The following is a 24,253-nucleotide window of genomic DNA, read 5'->3' as shown; positions in this document are numbered from 1 at the left end:
TAATAGCGATTCATTTCTCTTGTATGAGAAAAGAGACTGATAAATAAATAACATCTTTTTATTGAAGCACGCCCATCTCTTCTTTCTCTACAAACTGGTGAAACTAAGAATGCACGTACTGACTGAGTAAAATAGTTGTCTTTTGTTTTCACACGACTCTGGAGATATAATCTTGATTAGGGGAGAGCAAAGTTGTCATGTTCTATGGTTGTCAGAAACTAAATCCCTTCTTGTCTATCCAGGGAGGTTAAACTCCTCCTTGCCTATTCGAGAAAGTTTCTAGTGAACTCTGAGCTAGCTGGCACACATAACTTTAAGTCTAATATCGTCAGTAGAAGACCTAGTTAACCACAGTCCTACGTCTATACTATTGAAGATATTATTCCAATGCGCAGAGCCTATTGGGATAATAGGAACTACACTACATGGCGCCCAACGGTTTGGATAGGCGATAAATCTAACGCAAGACATTAGAGTAACTCAGTCGTGCTTTTTCACACAGACCCTTTTTCCTATAAAACTCCAAAGACATCTGGAGTGGGTGAAAGGTTAAAATCCGCCAAACTTAGTAGGAGGAGACTCCTATGTATGGTTTTGGTTTATTCAACGTTGAAGGATACAGTGTTCCAAAATATTGTGCACCTAATCTTTGTTTCCGTGGAAACCTGATCTGCAACAAAAAAACCTTCCTGTCAGTAAAATGTCAGACGGTGAAGGAGATAGGGAGACAGCTAGATTAGCAGCTCAACTGCTAGCGGAAGACACAAGTCTCGTACAGCAAGACCCGGGTGCAATACTCATCCCGGTCAGCGTAAGAAAAACTATAACCTTAAAACTTATAGAAAATGGACTGACACCAAGAGGTGGTACAGTCATATTCGTAATTGAGGCACACGAATATCGGCAGACAGAGGTATTCTATTCATGGATAAATTTTCCAGCAGCAAACGCTGTAACAAAGGAGTTCCATTATTACAAGATAGAGGAACCTCGGATGAGTACACCCCTTTCGAGGAGGTGGAAATACCACTCAAATACCAAGAGCACCTGCTCTGGTTTAAAGGCGCCCTAAAACATAATGATCACATCACCAGGCTCGGTCCACTAGGTAGACCAGGAGCAACGTGGCCGGTTCTAGCCAGCTACACACCACATCCAGACATTGAAAAAAATTTCAATACCAGAACTTTTAACACAGTTAAAACAACTGATTAAAATACACAGACAACTAGTCCAATATGTAATGCGGACTTCAATAGTCCAACCAGCTATTAAAATTCCACAGCTGACCCCTCATCAGGGGAACACAAATAAAATCACACCACAGAACATACAGTCCTGTCTAGGTAAAGTACCCATTAAAAGGGAACAAATTCCATTCTGGTTAGCACAGAAAATAACTCAAATAGAGGCGGTATTTCCAGATACCACCCCTGTGGAGAAACACAGAATTCTGACTATCTATCTCCCAATGGGGATCGCACCACATGTGGAGGACTGTGACACTTGGGGTACAGTCTTTGCTTCCATTTACACAAAAACACATGGTGTTCCGTCCATGGCGGTAATACCAGAGGTGCTAAAACAAATTCAAAATGAATACGGTCCAGAACCTGCTTTAACTCTGGGTATGAAATTACTGAAAGACTTCAAGCAGGTCTCGGCAATATTACTAGCAAACATAAAAGGGGAAGCAGCAAATGTGGCGATCCGCCAAAGATTGAAGGAAACAGATATAGCAGACCAACCATTTGAACTTGCCAGAATCATAGAAAAATCCTATGAAGAACTAGGAAGAGATAGTTTGGGTGGGAAACCAGTGAAACCCCAACTAATAGAAAATCCTGAAAAGGTATTTATTAAAAATAATCTAAACACTTCAAAAAAGAACTGGGATGGAAATAAACAATCCACTCCCAAAGAAAAAAGATTCCAGTCCAGAGGAAGGTCTCCTTGGCGGAGAGAAAGATCTCCGGACCAAGGACACAAGTCTCCCCAGAGGGAGCCCTCTGAGAAAAAATACAACCTTAGAAATAGGGTTAATTTGAAGAAACCTGATAGATATCAAGATATTGATACACGTCCCTCTCGATCTTTTCAGACTTCCTCGCAGAAATCGGAAAGAAGAGGACGGTCAGAACACAGGGAAGAGCACGTCAAGTCCAAAGACAAAGAACCTGCTCATCAAAGTAAAAAGTTACAATTTCCAAAGAAGAAGGTAGCCAGCATTAAAATTATCAAACATGCCGAGGATCCTGAGGACTCAGCTGAAAAACGGAGAGTGGGCTCAGACAATGCTAGACAGCGCAGCAGAAGTGAGCATAGCTCGCAAGATCCTGATGAATCATCTGGAGACAGTGGACACGAATGATTACATTCAGGTGGAAACTGCAGATACCAGAGTTAGAAAACCTCATAAAATATATGAAATAACCTTACGTATAGAGGGAGATTAGACTAGGAAAATAAGGGGTCTATTTTGGGATGGGCTATGACATCCTTCTAGCTGAAAAAGACTGGCCACCAGAGTTTGTCAGGGAGTGCCCTCATGGCGAAGAAATGATTATGCCTGCCTTCTCAAATCATATTCCAATTCATAAAAAATATACACTTGCAAGAAAGTGGGCAGTAGCCCAGGCTCCTGCACTATATAAATTAATCATGTGGGATGGGATGAGGACTCTCCTCCTCACAAGATCCAGTTAAAATCTCAACCGACTGCACAGAGGCAGTACCCAATTAAGCAAGAAGCTAAGAAACTGGTCAGGGAGATCTTAGATCAACTTGAATACCAGGGGGTGATTGAAACATGCACCTCACAAATGAACAATCCTTTGTTTCCTGTCTCCAAACCAGATGATTCATATCGTCTAGTTTTGGACTACAGACACCTTAACTCATGCTGCAAAACGTTTGCAGTACAAAACTCACACAGTGTTGCACTAATGAATAGCATAGTGTGCAAAAAATACAAAACAACATTAGACATCTCTAATGGATTCTTTTGTCAAAATATAGCACCTGAAAGCAGATATTTGACCGCTTTCTCAATAAATGGCTCGCAGAAAAATTTCTGTCGTTTGCCCCAAGGGTTCAAGAACAGCCCGGGATTATTCTCAGCGAGAGTAACAGAGTTACTACAAATATATGATGATGAGGCATTATCTTATGTCGATGACATCTATCTAACAGATGATGACTTGGATACTCACTTGAAAAGAGTGAACACCATAATACTTGGGTTCGCAGCAGAGGGTTACAAATTCAAGATCAAGAAGTCAAGAATTGCCCATCTGACTGTCCTATTTTTAGGATATGAATTATCAAGTGAAGGCAAAAGCCTGGCTGACAATTTCCTAGAGAAATGTGCTGTAATCCAAGCACCTAGAACACTGAGAAACTTGCAATCAATTCTAGGTTTCCTGAATTTCGGAAGAACTTACATTATAAACTATGCAGAGAGGGTTAAACCTCTCTATGATCTAATAAAACCAGATTTTAAAAGAATCAATTGGACTCAAAAACACACAGAAATTTTGAGATCTTTACAAACAGACATGTTAGTTAAAACAAAACTGCAAACACGCGATAACACACGCAACCTTGTGATTCGAGTCATCCCAGGAAGATGCGGATTCACATACCTAACCTCTAATGAGGGAGAAAAGGTACCAATAACATACAAATCACATTTGTACACAGAAGCTGAAAAAACATTCAGCATTAAGGAAAACATTGTTCACGCGGTTCAAACAGCTGTAGCAAGAGAAAGATACCATGCTGACGGCAGACAGATTACAGTCAGAACAGCAGAATCGGCCTTTGAGGCATTAACAAGCCCATGTAATTTACCTACAATGGCACTAAATCCAAAATGGATACAATGGGAAGATTCTCTTGCTACAGACAGAGTGAAATACTATTTTGATCCAGAGATGACAAAATTAAAAAATCTAGAATATGAAAGAGAATATCCTCTGCCAATCGACATTCTGCCCATACGACAGTACGCCTGTGTAATACATACAGACGGACATGCTCAACCCTCAGTTTGGGGAGAAGAAGCTTATAACGCAACATGCGAGATTACAAAAAACGTGTGGCGCGGAGGTAAATTAAAACCTCTGTTTTCAAAAACACACTCAGTGGAAAATAAATCAGAACAACAAACTGAAATAATAGCATTAAAAATGGTGCTAGATAATGCCGATCGCGAATTTCCAACACTAATAGTGTGCGATTCGTATTACTGCGTCAAATCATACAATAACGACTTGCAGAAATAGGTTGAAAACGGGTACAAAGATGACACAGGTGCCACAATAAAGCAGTAATCGCTTTGGGAACAAATAGTTATTTTAAAGAAAGAACTACCAAAGACTCACGTGATATACTCACTGAGTCATCAGCGTGATGGCGTTCACGTTGCAGGGAATTCATTGGCTGAGACAGCCACAGCGGAAACAACTAAATCGGCTTCCGTAGCTACAAAAAAGCGTTCAGTAAATTACATTGTCGGGGAAACAATGCTGGCGGTAAAAACGTCATCAAAAGGCGACTGCTCAGCGCTACCCCTCATGTATCCACTCAATTATACATACATAATCGATGCAAACTCCGTTCCTTTTGCTCGAATCCCTGGAGTGGGGGATAGAGTGATTCCAAACATGGACAGGAGAGGCTTGTTAATAGCAGACGCACATATGGGTGAGGGTCTTAGACACCTTACACTTAAGGATTCTCTAGAAGAATTACAATCAACATACTGGTGGCCAGGAATGAGCCTGGAACATCACCTATTCGCAAGAAACTGTCCAAACTGCAACAGAGATCGCAGTGGTGACCGAGACGGTTTACTGCCATGGCGTTTCGCTCAATAAAGGATTAGGCTATCGACTTTAAAACCCAGTAGTAATAATGCGTCACAGTAACATATAGAGGCTATTTACACTTATAATGTAGACCCCAGCTCTTGGCTGACGTCTGAACTGTTATACAAAGATTTGCGAGTCTATAATGGCATATACGCATGGGGCATGCTACATTCTGACCATTGCACTGCTTTTAGCTCTCGAGCTTATGGGGGGTGTATGGCCAGAATGGGCATTGCATTGCGGTACTCTTGTCACTTCCTTCCTGAGGGAAACGGGATGGTGTAAAGAAAAAACCAAGGCACAGAGCAATCTATAACGGCAAAGGTATTAGGTTCGGGAGCTGGGTGGGTCAAACATTTAATAAGTGTCCAACGTAGTCTTAATAATCTGCCAAGAAATTCTCTGAGAGGTCTCAGTCCGTACAAACTATTGTTTGGGACTAGAATGTTAATCCAGGACCTTGATAGTCAAACTTCAGTGGTTAAAGAAAAATGCTTTGATGTCAAAGATCGTTTGGCTATTTTACAGGACTTAAACGAAACAAGAAAAGACCTGAGCAACATAAAGTTGAAACAGCAGCCAATAACCACTGAAGAGAAACCACCTGTCCCAGCAAGGCCTGTCTGGATTCCAAAAATCGGGGATCTGGTCAGACAGAAGATCGCGGTGAAGAAGGAATTTGGGCCTTCTTACAGAAAAGCAGTTCCTGTCTTGTCTGTCAACGGGACAAGATCAGTAGTACTACCGCCCCTTGCTGGTAAAAAGGAGAACCGAGTTGTATCCATCGACCTGGTTAAACCACAATCATGTGACCGATAACAAGTAGTAGGCCAAGTGGACTCCCAAGAAGTAGCAAAACACCAAAGTTTGCTACAAACACAGAGGTTCAAACTGAAAGACTAATCACAATTGATAAACCTACAGTAAAACAACAAGGACTATGCAACAAAGCCATGGAACTTAAACCTCTTGAAACCCAAATTAAAATCTTAAATCAAGAAACACCAGTCTACAATGATGTAACCACAGACTATGCTAATGAAACAAAGAAAATTCCAAAAACAAAAAGGAATCCAGAAGCAATTGAACCAATTGACAGAACAGCATCAGGCTACTTCATCAACTTCGATGATTTTTCTGAGGATCCAAGTGAACCTGAGGAACAGCGGACAACAAAAACTTTTAAAGATAAAGCAAAGGAACTCTTTCATCAACTAAAAGAAACCTATCTAATTTCTCCATGGATTGAACTTTGGGTGGCACTAGGAGTATTCATCCTCATACTTTGGCTCATCATGGTACTATGCTTGGGACATTTCATTGAGGGAAAATATGCTACAATGGACACAGCAAGTCAGAACATCAACTTGGTCCTGAAACCACACAAGTCTTCACACATAGAGAAAAGTGAACTTTCTTCAGTAAACTTCACAGCCAATCCTATACCCGGTGGGGTAGCATGGGACAAAACTGATTACGAAATATATGGTCCGGTTGAGCTCCTGAAGTATCCTCATCAATTCAAGATTTCATTGAGTGACTTTGTAAAACCAAGCACGTTTGCTGATGATTGGGACTTTGAAAGTATTAATGATATGATGTCTGATCTAGTAATGTCAGCTAAATTTACAGAACATGATTATTTGCAAGGTTCATCTAATTATGATCAAATGTTTTGTTACAACCATTATGGTAACCATTATCTGCATAAATCTACTCAACCTAGAAATGTCTTAAAATTTAACCAATGGGAACATTGTGCGACTCCACCAAAAGGCAGTTCAAAGACATTTTTTGATAAATATTCATACTTTTCAGGGTTCAACACAAGTAATGCAGAATCATTTTATTTCAAATTGTTAAATAAGACAGGAGTGAAAACCATGCTTACAAATACAAAATTGATATATTCAGACTCATTTTTTGAAAAAATGAATACATTCGGTTTTGACTTCTGGAACAATAACATTGAAACGAAAACGATCTGGGGCAAAAAAGATTGGCAAGTGCAAGGTATAGAATCATTATTTAGAGCATGCATGATCCCAGAACAAATTATATTTTTGAATGATACAATTCAACAGACATCCTGTCTTGGCCTAGCCAAAATTAAAGACTTAATTAAACCGTCTATTCCAAAACCAACACCTAACAGTAATAGCACTAAGGAGGTAGAGATAGACGTATCCCATATTTTAAACCAAAACAGAACACATGCTGATTGGAAACAATGGTTGATCTGGCCCACAGACACAAATAACTGTCAAGACAGATTCCTGAACAAAATACAGGGATTCACATTGACCCGGCCAGACCCAAGATACTCCCAGAGACAACATCCAGGGATTGTAACTACTTATAGTGTGGGGAAACTCTGCCTTCAATGGCTACATACATCCACACTGTCAGAAATTAAGCAACACTTAACTTTACTTAAAGAAGGTGCTGACTTGCGTGATTTCATCATGGGACCACGCAAACAGCGTCAAAAACGTTTCATAGCGGCCTCTATATATGCAGCTTACAATGAAGCTTGGAAAGTAACTCAAATTGAGACAGCAGAAAAAATACGGGAAATTGACCGTGTTAATTTGGAAAAATCACTTTCTGTTGTGGACAATGGGTTAATGACCCTGTCTTCCAGAATATATTCACTGGACAGTATTGTATCTTCTGCAATCGATATAATAGAACAAGACTTACTGATGTTGCAACACGGTCAGTCTCAATTACGTTCTATTGTACCGCTTGGCTGGACGTTACAAAATCTGCATTCAGGCTATGTGCCTTGGCGTCTAATCAACACAACGTCACTATTTAATATCTTTAACCTTACTGATAAACAAATCAGTTTGGCACAAAAGGGGGCTGACTATACAATTCTGAGCATTGAAAAACTTGAGAGATTACCATTGACAATGTCAGAACGACCTGTCATTGAATGGATAATACATGGGATAATAAATATACTGATAACAACTTTCCAGTTTCAATACTGCCAAAAATATATACAGGCAGGCCAGTATGAAAGGTTGGGTAAAGGATACATTAAGTCCACATGGAACTTGCCCTATACACACACATGTGTCAGTAATAACGGACAGAGTGTATTTCTTAGTGGTAATAATTGTGAAAAATCACTAAGTGGCATACTTCTGTGTCAGGGTATTAGTTTGCATGGGGCCTGTGAAGGGACTTCAAATAACCTTTCATGTCACCAGTTAGGCACACCTGCAACACAAATAGAACCATTCTTTAGAAGACTTTTGAACGGGAGTTACATTCTAATTGTAGATCACAGATGTTGTGGCTTGCTGCCAGGAAAACCTTATCTTGTAGGCGTGACTTCCAGGGTCATGTGCTGTGAAAGAGTATTGTTCCCGAATGATGCTCCAGACAGGGAGGGAAGGTTATGGCCCAGTTTAAAAATCTCTTCTATTCGAATTGATACTTTAAGCAGAATGAAGACTGTGCTCCTACAGACGCCAACCCAGTTGACGTCATCAAAAGAAACGTATGATCTCCAAGTTGCAAGGACAACGGCAGAGATTCATTCAATGTTATCAACAAATTGCCCCCTACACTTCGCAGAAATACTGAACGAAATCTTAAATATTTCTGATACAAGTGGTATCGCGAGTGTATTTAAGACAGTTTTTTCAGGCGCATTAACCCCATTCAAAGCGATCCTGGGTATCTTTCCAAATTTCGTCCATTCCATCTTTGGCAGACTTCCACTCCTGTTGGGACTCGTAGCAGGCATTTTATTCTTGCTACTCTTGCTTTGTTATGGTAAGCCATGTCACAGACAAGACTCCAGCAACAATGGTAGAAACGATCCTAGCTATCCGCTACCGGGACCGCATAACTAAAGTCCTTGGCTTAGCCCGGCTACGAGATCTAAATATGACCTGGTTTCTTTCATTCAGACCCATCTGGCAGAATTGTGTTATGCCTGTATTAAGGTGCATGCTATGCGGCGAAGAATGCGTGTTGGACACCTGTCTTACACTACAATCAGACGTACCATTGGATGCAGATACTTTGTTGGGTCCAGTAAAGGCTCATGCATTGTGCTGTCCCCAGCGGCTACCTATCCTGATGATGGCATTCGTGGAGACTTCACCACTACGATTGAAGGGTAGTGAAGTACAAGATGAAAGCAGCATCAACCAGGTACGACCTTCTGTAAGCAGTTCTGATCAAACCATCATTGAAAGCAATCATGCGCGTGACTGCATGGTAGCGACATTTTCGAACCTAGTCGAACTTTCACCAGAAGCTGTAGACTGTTTTTTCGAGAGTCTGTCTGAAATGATGTTTTCACCGGAACAGAGAGAATGATTTTAAACAAACTTGCACACGGCGTTCCCTGAACTCTGAATTTGGCCTTCAGTCTTTTGAAAACAAAGTGACTGTGAACTATTTTTTCTCTTCTCCCCTGAATAGCGAAAACTTTTTTTTCCAATTCCAAAATATTTACCTTTTTTGGCACTTATCTTCTGCTTAAAGTAAAACTATTCTTAGAGAACAGAACTTCTATTCTTAGGAATACTAGAGACATTACATTACCTCAACCTCTAGTTTATATGCAATTAATTGTGTTTATATGTGATGAGATGGTCTCGCAATTTTTTTTTCTGTATCAAGAGCCATTTCATGTGTAAATTCGCAAATCATTCATGCCGATATAAAATGTGCATCTCGTTATTGAATGATTATACTGCTTGAATGCATACAGTACCTATACTCATTTCGTGCATTTCGCATACACCATTTTTCAAATACAAAAAAACTAAATGTTTTTGGGGTGGTTCGGTATACACATGCACTGTTAGTTATGTTTACTATTGCTTAGGTTAGTAAATATGTACATAAATTCTTGGAGTGGGTGTAGTGTGTTTATCTAGGTACCTATATTGATACTCCTATTTCTGACCCTTGTCCGGTTATTAATTCGCTAATGTCCATACACCGGCACAGAAACCCGTCTTCAGATTAGGTCATAGCGCATGCTGTCACATTAAGCAAGCACTATCCCTTCAGCCCCCTAGAAAGCACACCGAGTTCTCAAAACAAATCAAACCTCCAACAGACCTGGGAAATCCCCCGCAGCTATTGTTTTGATTTCGCTCGAGAACTCCTGCAAAGAATGTAAGAATGACCAGTCCTTATGACATTCTTGCTGACGTCTTATGTCCATCCTTACGTCAAACACGGCACCTTTCAGGTATAAATATACCGACGCTGCCCTAAGCTAAGACACGGTGGTGACGAGCTTGGAGCAGCGCTACTTGCCGGAGAGCCCAGCTGATGCAGAAAAGCCCACGGACGCTGCCCCTCCCTTTTGACGCGCTGAGAGAGACGCTGCCTTTTCTCCTGCCGAGAAATCCAGCCTCCGGCGTTTCCAGCCGCCCTCGCGGGTAACTGGGATATCGAGTCCTGAGACAGAGATACCAACACTCCAGCCTTCTAAATCCCAGGTACTGAACTGACTAACCCCTTACAGAGAATTCTTGAGTCAGATTCTTGGCAAAACAAACTTAACTTAAACTGCTACTTACTTACTCCCTCCCAAGTATTAGGCTTAGGTCAGGTACACCGGGGTAGGCGTAGTTAGAAGCACCAGTTGAGAGCGATTAGTCAATGTATATATGTATGTATATCTTTTATCCATTTTAAGTATCATATGGCTAAGAAACCATATAAATGCTTTTACAGTATTATTTTATAATCCTGTTTTTACTGTATGCACTTTACTTAACTATAAGTATTGCAATAATAGCGATTCATTTCTCTTGTATGAGAAAAGAGACTGATCAATAAATAACATCTTTTTATTGAAGCACGCCCATCTCTTCTTTCTCTACAAACTGGTGAAACTAAGAATGCATGTACTGACTGAGTAAAATAGTTGTCTTTTGTTTTCACACGACTCTAGAGATATACTCTTGATTAGGGGAGAGCAAAGTTGTCATGCTCTATGGTTGTCAGAAACTAAATCCCTTCTTGTCTATCCAGGGAGGTTAAACTCCTCCTTGCCTATTCGAGAAAGTTTCTAGTGAACTCTGAGCTAGCTGGCACACATAACTTTAAGTCTAATATAGTCAGTAGAAGACCTAGTTAACCACAGTCCTACGTCTATACTATTGAAGATATTATTCCAATGCGCAGAGCCTATTGGGATAATAGGAACTACACTACAGTCTTGGGGGATAGATGCTCTTTTGCCCTCATAGTTTTTCACCTCGGGCCTAGGTGCCTTTTCCTGACAAGAATTCACCCAGATATACAAAATGGTGGTTTTCAACTGTCACAACTGCCATTCCCTAGAGGGCCCCATAGATTAACATTAAGGCCTTCCAGAACCTTCTGGACCCTACTGGACCCTGGGTGGCCAGTCTATAAAAGGACAGGGGTCAGGAAGCCATTTTGTGCAATCCAGTGAGTGAGGAGTGAGGCAGTGGTGTGGGGAGGTGGACGCGCAAGAAGTAGTTAGTTTGTCAAAGAGATAGACAGCCTCTTCGTGAAGACGTTCCCCCTCTTGCCCCTGACCAAACCCCCTTGCTAGACTTGGTCGTCTGAAGGAATCGGCTGGTAACTGCTGTTGGCCCCTTGAGACCCCCTGATAACTGCTTGCTGAGCCGCTGACTGAGGAAAACCCTCCTCCCATGCCAAATCAACTCACCGGTTGTTTAGGGGAAAAGACCGGAGCGAATTGTGGCGCCCTGCACTGCCCGAGGAGCCTCTGGAGTGGAGGTGTGTGTCTTTAGAGGCGGTGCCGGGCTCGGTGCATGAGTAAGGGAGCGCTGAACCTCGCGCAAGCTCTGTAGTGCCATCTTCCGTGGTGGATCGGAGTAGCGCTGAGTTCCGCGCAGGCCCAGGAGCGAAGCGGATACCTGCGCGACTGAGGCGGCGCCGTTCTGAGACGCTACTCTTCCGCGCCTGGGCAGTGGCGCGATCGACGAGGGAACGGTGAGAACAGCGCGGGTGACTGGATCATCGGCGGCCCCAGTCCGGCCTCTCTTCAGCTGGCGTGTGTGCGCTGGTCCCGTTGTCCGTGTGAGGAGCCGCTGGGAAAAGAGAGCGGGAGGACTGTGCCCTCAATCTACTCAAAGCAGCCCCAAGTAAGGTGGAGAAAGGGGGGAAGATTGACGAGTGACTGGGGAAATTAATTGAGAGGCCAGAAAGGAATTCTCTCACGCCCCGATCCCAGGAGTAACTGGAGGAGCTCTCTAACACCCCCTGACTCCCTGAATTCCTGTAAGACAGCCCTGACAGAGTGAAGGAAGACTGAGTTGGAAAGTCTTCTGTGTCAGACGTTCAGAGGAATAAGTACCAAAGGGGGACACTACAGTGCCGAGGAAGTGAACGGAGTTATTGGGATTGATAAAGTTGGCGGTTGGGTTCTAAAGTGGGATTCTCTTACAGAGGAGGAAGGGAAGAAGAATCTGCGGCTTCATCCTGTGCTAACGTTTGATAAGGTTATAACTGAGCTGATTACAGTATTGCTTCTGCCAACTGAACAGATGAAGTTACTCATCTACATGTGAGAAAGGTGTCACACAGTGGTTAGGAAGGTAACCTTCCAGGGTCCTATGGCCTGAACTTTCCCATAGTAGTAGGCTGAAGTGGGTTAAGTGTTATTGGTGGGGATTGTTCCTTTGTGTAACCTGAAAACCTCAGCTGGTGTGAGCAAATTATTGCTGTAGGAGGTGCTAAAGTTGAACGCTGAGGAAGTGCATCCTAGATCAATTCTCTGTACAAAGATTAATGAGCTACTAAACTGAGATTTACTGATGTGACAGGACATGTGTGAAAAGAACTGGTAAAATGGCACAGTGTATTAAATTGTAAAACTACGGGGAAAAGAGAAAAGCTAACAAAATATTTTTATAAAACAGCTCGTATTTTTCCACAAAGATTGGTGTAGCGTCATTTTTGAGTGGTATTGCATTGAGGTACTGCTGGGTGGTGTGCAACCTTTACACATGTGCCTCGATTTAATGACTGTCTTACCCTAGGCCAGGCTACCCTAGGTGACCTGACAACTCTAGGTCCAACATATTGGTGTCTAGCGGTGGGATGAAAACTGTGGTTGCGACTATTCTGCAGTAACTAAGTGTAATCCACTAACCTACACCTGAAGTTTTCTCCTGGCGGACTTCCTAATTTTTTTACTTTTGCTTTTTCCAAATTTATTCCCGGTGGTGGCGTGGAGGTAGCTTCAGGTTGCCCTTGTAACTCTATTCTTTTTGTGTGCTTGTCCCTAAATTGCCTTTAGCAAAATGGAATTTGCGTTGGAAGAACTGGACACTTATTCTGTGGCCCAGCTTAGGGACTTTTGTCAACAGATGGGAGTGTTCTTTAAGCGGGGTGCCAAGAAGGGGGAGCTCCAGACCAGCTTAAGGGCTTGGGTGGCAGCACATGGAGAAGGGAAGGAGGAGGAAGAGGGGACAGACCGGGACACGGTCATAGAGGAAGAGGGATTATTCCATCCAGAGGTGGGAAACCTACTCCCAGGACCAATGACCTCCTCTAGGGGGGGCAGTAGTGTCTCCGGAGGAAGCTTGACCGAAGCGGAACTCACAGACAGGAGGGAAAAAAGGCAACTGAAATGGGAGTTGGCCAAGCTAGAACAGGGGAGGGAGGAACAGAGGATGACTCATGAGCTTAGACTAAAGGAGCTAGAACTCATGACTCTACAGTTAGGACTCGCCAACTCTCCAAATGGTGGCAGCGAAATCAGAGAACCAACCAGGGAGTCCAGGCCCTACCTGCCTAAGGATATAGTTGCCAGCTATAGTCAGGGGGATGACATAGCCAAGTGGCTGGCTGCCTATGAGGTCTCCTTAAGAGCCCATGGGATCCAGGAGAAACACTGGGGGGGTGGGTTGTACAAGTACATGTCTCCTACTGGTCGGGACACCTTGTTAGCCTTAGAACCAAAGGAGCAGACCAACTACCCCACTATGAAGTTAACGTTGATTAGAAGGTTTGGGCTAACCCCGGAAAAGTATCGCCAAAAGTTCAGGGGGAGCCACAAGTTAAGCACCCAGAACTGGGTGGATTTCCTGGATTATGCAAGGAAGGCATTGGAGGGCTGGGTACAGGGCAGTGAGGTGAAGGATTATGAGGGGTTGTATGATCTTTTTCTTAAAGAGCATCTACTCGAGAAATGCTTTCCCGAGCTGCGCCAACACCTGGTGGACAGCAAGCTGACCAACCCCCGGAAGCTTGCAGAGGAGGCGGACATCTGGGCAAGTACCCGGGTGTCCTCAAAGGGGACTGGAGGGGATTCCCAAAAGGCCGGACAGGGCGCCCCTCAGAAGAAGGAGGGGGGAGATAAAAAGCGGGAGTTTTCTAAAGGTCCCCAAAACAGTTTCCAGGGAAAGGGAACAGGTTTCACCCCTAAGGCTAACCCGCCCAGAAACCCTCATCCTGGCCAAAGCCAGCAGCCAAGGGTTGTCCACTGTTTTGAGTGTGGTGGTGTTGGACATTATAAGGGAGATGTCAGATGCCCAAAGAGACCACCCCCTCCCACCGGAGGCAAAGCCCCGGGAGTAGCTAGTGTAGCGCTCGGGGAGGAGTTGCCCTTAGATAAGGGGGGTGAGTGGGCGGGTGTCACCTTAGTGTCCCTGGGAGAACGGGAGATTGTTCCTAAGATTCAGGTGCCCCCAAATACTATCAAGTATGGGCAATGGATCACCATCAATGGCCAGAGAGAGGAGGCTCTGAGAGATACAGGAGCCAGTATGACTATGGTGAGAAGTCATCTGGTGTCTCCAGAGCAGGTGATTCCCAATGTACTCCACCCCGCCGCGATGGCTGATGGCAGAATGGGCCACTACCCCGTGGCTGAGGTTCCCTTTGAGTGGGAAGGGGTTGCAGGTTCACTGCGAGTTGCCGTAAGCCCTGCCGTGCCAGTTGATTGTCTGCTGGGGAATGACATGGAGCACAATGCTTGGAGAGAGGTGGAATACCGGACGCATACAGAGATGCTGGGTACACCTGACTGGGCCTGTGTAAGCACAAGGTCTGCGACTGCCCGGAGAGGGAGTTCGCTTGGGTTGCAGCCTGGAACAATGGCCCAACCCGCTGCCAAAAAGGGACAGACCCGAAGACAGGAGAAGCCTGCTTCGGCTTCCACACCCCATGTGACAGATCGGCCACCTGCGGTGGTGGACCAGGAGTCTGTGGAGGGGGAAGTAGTTTCTCTGGAGGACCTGCCCATCCCTGCTGAGTGGCATGTGGAGGGAGGGCCTACCAGAGAGGAGTTCTGTAAGGGCCAGAAGGAGTGCCCTACCCTTGAGGGACTGAGGTGTCAGGCTGAAGCCCAGGCAGCAGGGGACGTTGCGGGACACTACCATATTTACTGGGAGGATGGACTCCTCTACAGTGAACCCAAGGTACCCTTACCTGGTTCCTCAAGGGCCTTGGTAGTCCCGCAACGGTACCGAGCCTTTCTGCTGGATTTGGCTCATGAAATTCCCTTGGCAGGACACTTAGGTCAGGACAAGACCTTTGCTCGGCTTGTCCCCCACTTTTACTGGCCTCAGATGAAAGTGGCGTCTAACACCTACTGTCGGACGTGTGTAACCTGCCAAGCCAGTGGGAAAACAGGGGTGAAGCTGAAAGCTCCCCTGGAACCACTTCCTGTCATTAGCACCCCCTTTGAAAGGGTGGGCATCGACATTGTAGGGCCATTGGATCCACCAACAACAGCTGGTCACAGGTTTATCCTGGTTCTGGTGGATCATGCCACACGGTACCCAGAGGCAATTCCTCTGAGGACTGTCACTGCACCTGTGGTGGCTAGGGCCCTGATGGGGATCTTTACCCGAGTGGGTTTCCCCAAGGAAGTTGTGTCCGACAGGGGGACCAACTTTATGTCAGCGTACGTGCGGGCAATGTGGATGGAGTGTGGGGTGACCTACCAGTTCACCACTCCCTATCACCCCCAGTCAAATGGACTGGTAGAGAGGTTTAACAAGACCTTGAAAGGCATGATAAGAAGTCTGCCTGTGAGCCTGCGGAGGAAATGGGACGTCCTCCTGCCCTGTTTGCTATTTTCCTACAGAGAAGTGCCGCAGAAGGGAGTGGGCTTCAGCCCCTTTGAGCTGTTGTACGGGCACCCTGTACGCGGACCTCTCAGCCTGGTGAAGGATGGATGGGAAAAGTCTCCCAGAAAGCCTCCTCAGGATGTGGTGAGCTACATGCTGGCCTTCCGGAGCCCAATGGCAAAGTTGTGGAAGCAAGCTTCTGACAACTTGGAAGCCAGTCAGGCAGTAATGAAGGAATGGTACGACCACAACGCTCACCCGGTGGAGTTGGAGCCTGGCCAGAAAGTGTGGGTGATGGAACCTGGAGAGCTAAGTGCCCTTCAGGTTCGCTGGACAGGCCCCTTTGAGGTGTTGGAAAAGAAGGGTAAGGCCACCTATCTGGTGGATCTTAAGACCCCTCGACAGCCCCTACGGGTGCTGCATGCCAATCGCCTCAAACCCCACCATGAGAGGCCCGAGGTCATCTTGATGATGGTGACTGATGGTGCTGAGGAAGCAGAAAGCGAGCCTCTCCCTGATCTCTTCTCGTCTCAAGAGAAGGATGGGTCGGTGGAGGGAGTGATTCTCTCCCCATCCCTAACTCCTGAGCAGCGAGAGGACTGCCGCCAGGTATTGGAGCAGTACTCCTCGTTGTTCTCCCTTGTCCCGGGAAGAACCCACCTGTGTACCCATGATGTGGACACAGGGGACAGCCTACCAGTGAAGTCAAAGACCTACCGGCTGTCAGACAAGGTGAAGGCCAGCATCCACGGTGAGGTTACCAAGATGCTGGAGCTAGGAGTCATTGAACCTTCCAGTAGCCCCTGGTCCAGCCCGGTGGTGTTAGTACCAAAAGCTGCCCCACCAGGCACCACTCCAGAACTGAGGTTCTGTGTGGATTACCGGGGACTGAACTCAGTTACCAAAACTGATGCTCATCCGATCCCTAGGGCGGATGAATTAATTGACCGGCTAGGAGCTGCCCAATACCTAAGTACCTTTGACCTCACTTCGGGGTACTGGCAGATCTCCTTGACAGATGGAGCGAAGGAAAGGTCAGCCTTCTCCACGCCTGAGGGACACTTCCAATTTTGTGTGATGCCCTTTGGGCTCAAGAATGCCCCTGCTACATTTCAGCGGCTGGTGAACCAGGTCCTCTCCGGAATGGAGGGTTTCTCCGCTGCCTACCTGGATGACATTGCTGTCTTCAGCAGCAGTTGGGAGGACCATTTGCAACATTTGCAAGCAGTTCTTCAGGCCCTGAAACAAGCTGGTTTGACCATCAAGGCCAGCAAATGTCAGATTGGGCAGGGGTCAGTTGTGTACCTAGGCCACTTGGTGGGTAGGGGAACAGTGCAGCCCCTCCAGGCGAAGATTGAGGCAATCATGGCCTGGGAACCCCCCAAGACCCAGACTGAGGTCCGAGCTTTCCTGGGCCTCACAGGTTACTACCGTCGCTTTGTGAAGGGGTATGGCACTATTGTAGCGCCCCTCACCGAGCTTACCTCAAAGAAACAACCTCGATGGGTAGTTTGGACAGTGGCTTGTCAGCAAGCCTTTGAAAAGTTGAAGCAGGCAATGTGTGCAGCACCGGTCCTGAGGGCCCCAGACTTCTCCAAGGAGTTCATTGTCCAGACAGATGCATCAGAACATGGCATTGGGGCAGTGTTATCGCAACTAAATGAAGAGGGTCTGGATCAGCCTGTAGTTTTCCTATCCAGGAGACTGCTTCCCCGGGAACAGAAGTGGAGTGCAATTGAGAGGGAGGCTTTTGCGGTGGTGTGGGCTCTGAAGAAGTTGCGGCCATACCTGTTTGGCTCGCACTTCCTGGTTCAGACTGACCACCGACCCCTTCGTTGGCTGATGCAAATGAAGGGGGAAAATCCCAAGTTGTTGAGATGGTCCATCTCCCTACAAGGAATGGACTTCCGGGTGGAACATCGGCCTGGAGTGGACCACGCCAATGCAGACGGTCTCTCTAGGTATTTCCGCCTTAGTGATGAGGACTCCCAAGGGGTTGGGTAGCTCTCCCCACTTTCAGCTGGGGGGGACGTGTGTTAGACCTGTCTGCCTTTGGGTAGTCCCTCCAATTTATTATTTATTTTGTCTCCTTTCTGCCCCTCATTCCCTTTCTAAATTTTTTTTTGTGTCCACTAGATTTTTATAGGTGTTGTCTTGGGGGATAGATGCTCTTTTGCCCTCATAGTTTTTCACCCCGGGCCTAGGTGCCTTTTCCTGACAAGAATTCACCCAGATATACAAAATGGTGGTTTTCAACTGTCACAACTGCCATTCCCTAGAGGGCCCCATAGATTAACATTAAGGCCTTCCAGAACCTTCTGGACCCTACTGGACCCTGGGTGGCCAGTCTATAAAAGGACAGGGGTCAGGAAGCCATTTTGTGCAATCCAGTGAGTGAGGAGTGAGGCAGTGGTGTGGGGAGGTGGACGCGCAAGAAGTAGTTAGTTTGTCAAAGAGATAGACAGCCTCTTCGTGAAGACGTTCCCCCTCTTGCCCCTGACCAAACCCCCTTGCTAGACTTGGTCGTCTGAAGGAATCGGCTGGTAACTGCTGTTGGCCCCTTGAGACCCCCTGATAACTGCTTGCTGAGCCGCTGACTGAGGAAAACCCTCCTCCCATGCCAAATCAACTCACCGGTTGTTTAGGGGAAAAGACCGGAGCGAATTGTGGCGCCCTGCACTGCCCGAGGAGCCTCTGGAGTGGAGGTGTGTGTCTTTAGAGGCGGTGCCGGGCTCGGCGCATGAGTAAGGGAGCGCTGAACCTCGCGCAAGCTCTGTAGTGCCATCTTCCGTGGTGGATCGGAGTAGCGCTGAGTTCCGCGCAGGCCCAGGAGCGAAGCGGATACCTGCGCGACTGAGGCGGCGCCGTTCTGAGACGCTACTCTTCCGCGCCTGGGCAGTGGCGCGATCGACGAGGGAACGGTGAGAACAGCGCGGGTGACTGGATCACCGGCAGCCCCAGTCCGGCCTCTCTTCAGCTGGCGTGTGTGCGCTGGTCCCGTTGTCCGTGTGAGGAGCCGCTGGGAAAAGAGAGCGGGAGGACTGTGCCCTCAATCTACTCAAAGCAGCCCCACGTAAGGTGGAGAAAGGGGGGAAGATTGACGAGTGACTGGGGAAATTAATTGAGAGGCCAGAAAGGAATTCTCTCACGCCCCGATCCCAGGAGTAACTGGAGGAGCTCTCTAACACCCCCTGACTCCCTGAATTCCTGTAAGACAGCCCTGACAGAGTGAAGGAAGACTGAGTTGGAAAGTCTTCTGTGTAAGACGTTCAGAGGAATAAGTACCAAAGGGGGACACTACAGTGCCGAGGAAGTGAACGGAGTTATTGGGATTGATAAAGTTGGCGGTTGGGTTCTAAAGTGGGATTCTCTTACAGAGGAGGAAGGGAAGAAGAATCTGCGGCTTCATCCTGTGCTAACGTTTGATAAGGTTATAATTGAGCTGATTACAGTATTGCTTCTGCCAACTGAACAGATGAAGTTACTCATCTACATGTGAGAAAGGTGTCACACAGTGGTTAGGAAGGTAACCTTCCAGGGTCCTATGGCCTGAACTTTCCCATAGTAGTAGGCTGAAGTGGGTTAAGTGTTATTGGTGGGGATTGTTCCTTTGTGTAACCTGAAAACCTCAGCTGGTGTGAGCAAATTATTGCTGTAGGAGGTGCTAAAGTTTAACGCTGAGGAAGTGCATCCGAGATCAATTCTCTGTACAAAGATTAATGAGCTACTAAACTGAGATTTACTGATGTGACAGGACATGTGTGAAAAGAACTGGTAAAATGGCACAGTGTATTAAATTGTAAAACTACGGGTAAAAGAGAAAAGCTAACAAAATATTTTTATAAAACAGCTTGTATTTTTCCACAAAGATTGGTGTAGCGTCATTTTTGAGTGGAATTGCATTGAGTTACTGCTGGGTGGTGTGCAACCTTTACACATGTTCCTCGATTTAGTGACTGTCTTACCCTAGGCCAGGCTACCCTAGGTGACCTGACAACTCTAGGTCCAACAAAGATGATAGGAGAATCATTAAATGTTTGAAAAATCATGCAGGTGATTGAGTGAAAGAAGCGCTAAAGAAACTTTCACAGACTGATGCAATGTCATACCGAAAGGTGAAAGAAGCACTGGGAGCCAAGTTCAATTCAATGCCGAATGTTTGTTTCCCCATGAAGGCAAATATCCATCTCTAGGACAAATCTGCAAGGGTTGTGGGAAAGAAACACCACTTCTAAACTGTGTGCTGAGCTAAGGAAAAATCAAATGCATCACGTCAGAGAGAAAAGATGGACAGGAGGATGTTCCAGAAGCACTCTCGATATGCACAAAAAAAGAAAAAAGCAACATCAGTTACGACAAGCGGGGACAGAGCAAAATTAATCATCATTAAGTTTATCTTACATAGGTTCCCTAACGTCGCTATGGAACACCAGCGAAGAAGATGGGTGTGTGCTAATGATGTCTACCAAAAGACAATGAGCACATGTGGGGGTAGCTTCATTTGAAGCAAACCACAGTTCAAAAACAACTCACTGAACAGAGCACCAAACTTCTTTCGGAGACTGTGCCAGAATTACATTGAAGGTAAATGGTCACCCCAAAACACTCATTATCAACAGTGAGACATCGGTCAATAGCATGCCAGTGGAAAAGTTCAACAGTCACTCGCCTTAACCACTCCTCACTTCTTCAGACACAAAGGTATACACATAGGCAGCTTCAAAAACACTAAGAAGCCAAGGGTCCTTCACAGCGGCAATGCAGCAAAAAATACGTTGGTACAGGCCACCAATCATGTCCTACAAGGAACTTCCTCAAGGGAATGTCTGCTCAGTTTTACCTCCCATTGTTGTTTGACGATTTGGTATAACTAAAGATAATTAAAGTACAGCTTCATATCAACGCAGACATTTGCCCAGTTGCCCAGCAGCACAGCAGAGTTGATTTTCATCTGAAAGAAGCGGTGATGAAAGAGTTGGCTGCACGTTTGAAACATGACATCATTGAGCTTTCCACATGCTCCACACCATGGATGGCGCCATAGTAGGTGTACCAAAAAAGGACATTATTGAAGCAGCTCACATTTGTTGTGCTATGCATTAGTCAAACAGAGCCATTGAGAGTGAGAGACACCATGGTCCTCACATAGCGGACGTGATCAGGCAACTGAACAGAGCTTAAGTCTTTGCCCATCTTGACCTAATAAAAGGGTTCCACCAACTTTAGTTAGAAGAGATCTGCTGATATATCACCACATTTTCCACTCACATTTGTTTTATTCAGATACAAGAGAATGAGTTTCGTAGTGTCGACGGCTGCTGAAATATTTCCGGATGTTATCCATTGAATAATCCACCCTGTGGCACATGCTTTCAATTACAGTGACGACATACTGGTCTTTGGAAGACCATAGAAAGAACACGACAAAGCCCCCACTAAAGTGTACCAGTTACTTGCTGATGCAGGTCTCAATTTGAATGCCTCGAAATGTGAGTTTCACAAAACCAAACTTAAGGCACATATCCTCTGATGGAGGAATGGCTCCAGATCCAGACAAGGTGCAAGCACTGTCAACAACTTGCCGGCCCCAACCCCCCACCCACCCCACCACCCAAGATGTTACCATTGTGTGATGATTCCTTCTAGGCATGGCCAGCTATTACTCAAGATACATTTGCAATTTTGTTACACTGAGTGCCCTATTGAGAGACTTGACAAAGTGTAATGTTCCATTTCAGTGGTCTTTTGAATGCGATCAGTGTTTTAAGGAAATTAAGCAAAAATCCAAATAGCGAGTAAAGAGGTAGTGCTTAAAAAGCACTGGGGTGGATGCACCCTGCTCCAGTCAATGGTGTATTCAAACAACAAGATCCCCCTTTAACAGGTTTTCCTGTGAACCAAGATATGACAGGCATACACAGTATTTGTTAAAATACCCCTCACACACCAAAAGGTCCCTTGGTGTCATGCTTCATCATCGGGGTCTTCCCGCCCCGCTGCAGGACGGGGCGTGCTATGACTAGCGACTACGCTCGAGCACTCAGATATTGTAAGTGCTATGTGAGGTGTATTGTTGTGAGTGTAAGTAGGGTCAAAAGTGATAGGAAAAGTGAAGTTAAAAGAATACCTGGCCTTTTGAAAACAAAAAAATTCTTTATTACTCATAGGCTGGTATTGTTAAAAATTGGTGTGGCGGAGAAAACCACAGCTTGTCAATGAGCTAGTTCTCCTGATGGTGTCAACATGTTTCGAGGCTACCTGCCTCTTCGTCAGGACGGGGTCAGATCCCTCTATCACTCTCTAATGTGAACAAAGAGCAGGACCAGCTCAGAAGGGAAGAACAAACACCGCCACCAAAAGATGCGACTTCCCATATAGAGCGTACATCGACCCTGAGTGAATCACTCTATGTTAATCGAGAATCGAAGAAGATAGAAGATACCAACGCTCCGCTACATCTCTCAAGTACAATGCTAGAGTCTTGTAGATCCTCACCCACAAAAACACCCCTAGCATCACATAACCTAGATAACACTCTCGTCATCTCAAATAGCAACAGAACTGACAACCAAACAAGGGATATAAAGAAAAGGACTGCGGCACTGAGAACAGATCAAAAACAGATAAAAGCAAAATGCAAACCCCGGATAAACAGATTAATCATCCCTAAGAAGCCTCCTTGAAACCAGAAAGATATTAAAGAGCTCCAGAAGCTAGTCGGCAACCTGGCACAAGAAGCAAGTAATACCTCACAAAAGATTGAAAACATTTTGGAGATGACGGTAAGCACACACTCTAAGGTCACGCTTATCCAGAATCTCATACACTCCTCACAAAGAAAAATTAACGAGATGGCCATGCCAATAGCAAATAGACACAACCGTCCAGATAGGACGAAGTCCTTGACAAAGGAGGAAATACTTGCTGTACTCCAAACATATGATCCATCGGATCATGAGAGTGAGGAAAGAATCAAAACAGTAACAATCGATTCTAACAGAACATCCAGAAAGAATAATAGAAAACCCATTCTCCACAATCTACAACATGTCCAGTTAATAACATCCGAATCCAAAAATATGAACCTCAGCAACTCAGGGAAACCCCTGACTTGCCTTCTACTCAATTGTCGATCGGCTACCAAACATGCATCAGACATAGCAGCCCTCATCATCAACAAGGAAATTGATCTGGCAATCCTTACTGAAACTTGGCTAACGGAATCATCATCTCCAACCAGGGATCTTTTAGTACCACCTCAATATAACATTGTGAGACTAGATAGACTAAGAAAGACAGGAGGAGGTATAGCCTGCCTCCACCGATCGGAGATTGAGGTCAAAGAAATTCAAGCCGACCCCTTAGAATCTTGCGAATACCTAGGGCTTAATATAAGAGCGGCAAGCAATCAAAGATGCAACTTGCATGCGTTTTTCCATCCTCCAGGAGATAACGCAAAGTTCACAGAACAGTTAATGGAGATCATAACTGCCTACTCTAACACCGATGCCAATAACATATTCCTAGGCGACTTCAATTAACATTGGGACGACTGCAATGACAAACAGGTTAATACGCTTAAAGATTTCCTCGTTGAGCTAAACCTAACCCAAGCATGCACGCAACCTACACACTTGAAAGGAGCGATGTTAGACTGGATTATTGCAAGAGACAAAGGTACATCGATCCTCTCTATAGCCCCGTGTGATTGGTCCGATCACCATGCCATAACATTTGCGATACCCATAGTGAAAAAGGGCATGACTGTGCAACCCTTCAAGTTCAAAAAATGGATTCGAGACACAAAAGAATCTAATATTGAACTACTGGTTGAATGCTGTGAGCGAGACCTAAAGCCACCTAACTATCTACAGAATGTAAATGAGCTAACGGATCACTACATAACATCAGTCGGAAATATAGTCAACAACACCATGCCATTAAAACTGAAAAGAGTCACGGAGAAGACAAAAAATCCTTGGTTTAATGGATCACTGAATGAAGACAGAAGGAAACTGAGAATGGCCGAAAGGAAATGGAGACAACACCCGTCTTCCCCTGAGCTGAAAGCCCTTAGAAAAATTAGAAACCAATATAACAAAAAGGTCTTCAATTCCAAAAAGGAATTTATAAGATTAGAACTGGATGATGCCAAAAACAGACCACGAAAACTCTTTGAAATCCTAAAGCAAAAATCAAACAAACTAGCCAAATCCGCTCAAGAGAATACAAATACACCTTTAGGCTGTGAAGAATTCTCCACATTTTTCACGGAGAAGGCAAAATCGCTTGAAGTAGAGCTCACAAACGCCGCGG

Source organism: Lissotriton helveticus, chromosome 3_2 (assembly GCF_964261635.1).
Source record: "Lissotriton helveticus chromosome 3_2, aLisHel1.1, whole genome shotgun sequence".
Taxonomy (NCBI): Eukaryota; Metazoa; Chordata; class Amphibia; order Caudata; family Salamandridae; genus Lissotriton; species Lissotriton helveticus.
Note: the sequence above shows the minus strand (reverse complement) of the source record.